At 40.7% G+C, this 5,107-nt stretch overlaps 1 long non-coding RNA gene across 1 annotated transcript; it reads left to right on the top strand.

Annotated features, from left to right (window-relative positions):
* Window positions 1-2,192: 2,192 nt before the first annotated feature.
* On the top strand, window positions 2,193-4,599 carry LOC142740541 (uncharacterized). Its single transcript, XR_012880760.1, has 4 exons — window positions 2,193-2,271; window positions 3,088-3,152; window positions 3,598-3,729; window positions 4,562-4,599. It is a non-coding gene; the product is annotated as an uncharacterized LOC142740541 (long non-coding RNA).
* The last annotated feature ends 508 nt before the right edge of the window (window positions 4,600-5,107 follow it).

The raw sequence follows: 5,107 nt of genomic DNA, 5'->3' as shown, positions 1-5,107 counted from the left end.
ATTCACGGGTGGTTAAAAAAAGGCCGTGTGAATATACCCATAGAACATCATTGTTCTGAAAGCGGACATTTTTTACTGTTGTGTGAATGTAGCCTAAAACGAAATTCAATAAAATTTATCCTTTATTAGTTCAGATGTTGCCGTCTTTACCTTGACTTTTAACGCATTAAATAAACAAACCCTTATCTTGACTTTTTCAATGGCTTTTGTTGTGTGATATCACGCTGCAACAAATGATATTTTATTTCACATATAGCGAAAAGTAGTAATCCAAAAATAGGTTTGTAACGTTTCGGTCTATACATTCAACCTTCTTTAGACACGGATATGCGGCGCTTGTGACCTCGGTCGCTGTTGGGTAATGGCGCCATTATTTTTGGATTACTACTTTTCGCTATATGTGAAATCAAATATCACTTATTGCATAATACCTTGGAGTGTTGAGTTCCCATTTTTTACACATTGGCGTGGAAGCCTACTCACGCACACTTGAAACACGGAGTGCTGCGGGATCAAGAAAGTATCACGCTGCAACAAGTTATCAGAGTCAAGTTAAAGATGGCTACATCTGTATAAAATCCATCTAGTAACAGATTACACGTTTCATACATTACATGTTCTTAGTCGTAGCCCCTATAACCACACATGTATCTTTCTTCCATGTTTATAAACAGCAGTCCCATGTAACGCCTATATCCAGTGTATGCACAGACAGTCTATCCAGGCAGTAGGAGATAATTAGATGATGTAACAGATACTGCAGCCGCTTATGATGTCACTGATGATGTCATAGACAGTACTAGCCGTTAGGTTCTATGTGCAGCTGGATTACATATTTTTTACAATTTCTGCCAATGACGTCTGGACCGGGACTGTGATTGACTGTGTGATTGACAGGTAAGATGCAGCATTTTATCATTAATTCTACATGTTACTGGACACATGAAATATATACGCTCTAGAATTCTCATATAAGGCCAGATTCACACTGGACATTACTGCAGCAATTTCTAACCACACCAACACCTCACCACAACTATATGATTGTAGAAGGATTTTTTCTGGTGATTGTCGGGGGTTGTTTTGTTTTTTTAGACAAACAGTTCAAGTTCCAGTAAAATGTTTCTATTAATGCAAGTAACAACTGAACATTTTACATTCAGATTTCAAGGTTTCATATTTTCTCATTAAAGTTACAACTCAGTACATCAGAGTATGTTTACACAGCCTATTTTCAGCCGTATTCCTGGCCGTAAACACCCCTAAAAACAGCCGAAAATACGGAGGCTGGACGCCTCCAAACATCTGCCCATTGATTTCAATGGGAAAAACTGTTTTTTTTTCCGATGGTGCATTTTACGTGGGCGTTTGATAAAGCGGCGCATAAAAAACACCCTGTAAAAAGAAGTGCATTTCACTCCTTCGGCCGTTTTTGGAGCCGTTTTTCATTGTCTCAATAGAAAAACAGCTCCAAGAACGTTGGTAAAAACGCCTCAAAAAATGTTTGTGGTTTAAAAAATGGCTGAAAATCAGAGGCTGTTTTCCCTTGAAAAGAGCTCTGTATTTTAGAGACGTTTTTTAGTTAAGTGTGTGAACATACCCTTACCATTGTCTGAGAATTGCAGCTGTCAGTAATGTGGAATGTGACTTCTCAGTCGTTTTCAATATGATGTCTAATTTAATTTAATTAAATAGTCTTAAAAAGCTACCGTATATTATCCTAATAAGGCTCAGCAGTAGCCAGGGCCGGCCTTAGGGGTGTGCGACCTGTGCCATTACATAGGGCGCATCCCTCCAGCAGGTGGAACGGGGCGCTGCGCTGGCTCCCTTCCACTGCTTGTGTTTTAGAAGCGGCCGGGCAACTCAGCAGCTGCCTTTCCGCCTTGGTGCTTCTCTCACTGACATCGCGTTTCTAGCAGCGAAAATCGGGATTCCTCTAGGAGAAGGGGGCATTGGGGATTGGCATTTGTAAATTGCCCACATTGTGACCCCCCCCTAATGTCAGTCATGGACACCTGGGCCTGGGTGTGACTGCAACCTCTTCACCCCTATAGTTATGTTCCCTGGGTTTACACTAACATTACAAAATGTTTTCAATGTCTGACTCGTCCTGTGATAGAAAATGAAAGATGTGAAAGTAAATATATTATTATTCATTCTAGATATGGGGTTATTTTATGTTTATTCCATTATGTATTTTACAGACATTTATGACATCTGAATATGTGGCACCAGTGACAGCCGACATGCTAGGACATACACTGTATATATGTAAGTATTATAGCAAATGACAACCTATAGAAATTCTATAATCTGATGTCATCCAGAATGTTCCTATAGAGACACATGACAAGACTGTGGGAACAAATTCCCCAATGTTGTTCATCCAGGGCCTGTCTTAGGGGTGTGCGACCTGTGCGGTTACACTGGGTGCATCACCTGTCACTAATGAATGGGGCGCCACTGGTCTTGATGTCTGGGGCACCCATTGCTTGAACACTCAATCCCACTCTTCATGTAAAAAAAGTAAAGGGCACTGCTCAGGATGCAGATACAATTCCTTGATAATGGATTACATTACAGTGTGGCAGACAATACTTGTCTGGCAGTGTTATTTGGGCACTGTATGATTGCAGTATTTGAGTACTATATTCTACGCCATAAAGCTGAATTCAGACGCTGCAGATTTGCTGCGCGGCAAAATTCACAAGTGTTACAGGTGAATAGTTACAGTCTCAAAAACTCATCCACATGTAGCAAAAGTAAACGCTGGGAATTTTGCTGCAGCTTTATATTATTATTATTATAGAAATGCTCCATAAAGAAGATATTATGGTATTAGTAATATATAAGGGACTTGTTATTTATGTAATTTCCTAATACACATTTGGCTTATGGGGGAGCACACAGCGCACACAGAGTGTCTACATTACCAGTACTGCAGTCTGTGCGCCACCATACAGGTCCGTCCACATGAAGTTGCTGTGTACATGAGTCCTAATGTACATTTCCTTCATCGTTGGGTGGTCTATACTGAGCACACGTCTGTCTGGAGAAATAAAACTACACAATTATTGTTTTTTCCAGAACACCTTAAGATCGGCTGCCTGCTGCCAGGGGGACTCTCTGAAGCAATATTTCATCTATGCAAGGTGCGTCTCTTATTAGTTGCTATATGCAGTATCCACCAATACCCTCCACAGTTAGAATGACACTTTTTGTATGTCCTGGGTCAGAATGCTCCTTTTTAATGGCCCCACAGTAATGAAGCCCCCTTTTCTAAGCCCCGGCTCAGTCCTTTTATCCCCCATATTAATAGTGCCCCCTTTGCTCCTATAAAATAAAAATTATACTCACCTAATAGACGACCAACCGGGTCAGACATTTCGCTTCCTCCCTGCGCCGTTATTGTTTGTCCGATTTCAGGGGCGTATGGAGCCCCAGTGCTGTGGGCCACCCCAAATCCCTGGACCCCAGCCGGTCATCCTATTTACCCCTTTGGTAATTTTACACTGGTTGGGGACTGGACTCTGTTCTAGATAGAAATGTTGCCATTGATTGAGATTTGTCCTAATACATTGTCTTTCTTTCTCCTAGAATTAATTCCTCATAAGAGTTAATGATAACCACACGTCCCAGGAGGGCAGATCAAAGATTAAGCAGAGCCCTCCACCTCACATCACATAACGTTCTACATTCAGTCGGATGTATTCAGTAGGAGAGTCCAAGGTCAGTGTATTTTATTAACTGCATCTCTAAATGATCACATAGTGTGTATTACTGGTCAATACTGAAGAGGGCACTACCACCATAGATGGCCTGGGCACCCTCAACTTACACTGCCGATCCGGCATTTAGGGCCCAAACCTATAATATAAAAAAACAGAAAGATACAATCCCTAGTTTATTGACTGGGTGATGTTATTTGGGCACTGTATGATTACATTATTTGGACACTACATGGTGCATCATAAGGGGGAGGACGTCACAGATACTGCACATGTCACCAATAAACCTAAGGCTGGCCCTGGATGTGACACAATAGCTGCCACGTGACATGCCATCCACACGGACATGACCGCTGTGGCCTAGCAACTAAAGACAACAGAACCACCAGAGCAGGAGCCACAGGGAATTTAAAAAATGAGTAGGGACAATTTGTTATTTTTAGCCATATGCGGCTTAGACTAAGGTTTATGAAACTGTCAGAAAACCCCTTTAATAATTATTTTGTATGTTGAATCCAGAAATCCAATTTACCATTTTCTACTCTCTCTACTCCAGTCCAAAAGACTCCACAAAAGACAAATTAGAAGTTTTCCATTAAGGATAAGATTATATAGAAGAATAACAATAAGCTCCTGGTCCCTGATATAAAATCTATACCAGGGTCCTCCAACTATTATGTGCCATTATACTGCTGGTGTTATTTGTGTGGCAGAGGGGCATTGGACTCGCCCTGTGATAGAAAATGAAATGTGTGAAAGTAAATATATTATTATTCATTATAGATATGGGGTTATTTTATGTATGTGCATTAAACCCATTATGTATTTTACAGACATTTATAACATCTGAATATGTGGCACCAGTGACAGCCGACATGCTAGGAGATCCACTGTATATATGTAAGTATTATAGCAAATAACCTATAGAAATTCTATAATGTGATGTCATCCAGAATGTTCCTATAGAGACACATGACAAGACTGTGGGAACAATCTCCCTGATGTTTTCAATAGGCTGAACATATATTTGTTGATATGATGAACCATACTAAGCGCACGTCATAATATCTTCACAGTTTATACTTTTTGTTCCAGAATTTCTTGAGATCGGCTGCCTGCTGCCAGGGGGACTCTCTGAAGTAATATTTCATCTATATGCGGTATGTCCATCATTAGTTACTATATACAGTATCCACCAGTAGCTCTGTACATTGAAAAAGTAATGAGCGGGCAAAATGCCAAGAAAGGCGTAGCAGTGGGGAACCTTGGATAGTTGGTAGGAATAGGCATAATGTAAGTTAGGGGTATCTTTGTCCAAAATGCTGGCCACATGGCTCGGTTTGAGACTGAACGTAGGTGTAAGGTAATTGGGTGAGGGA

This window comes from Rhinoderma darwinii, chromosome 2 (assembly GCF_050947455.1).
Source record: "Rhinoderma darwinii isolate aRhiDar2 chromosome 2, aRhiDar2.hap1, whole genome shotgun sequence".
In the NCBI taxonomy this organism is placed as follows: Eukaryota; Metazoa; Chordata; class Amphibia; order Anura; family Rhinodermatidae; genus Rhinoderma; species Rhinoderma darwinii.
This window is presented reverse-complemented; position numbering and strand designations above follow the sequence as displayed.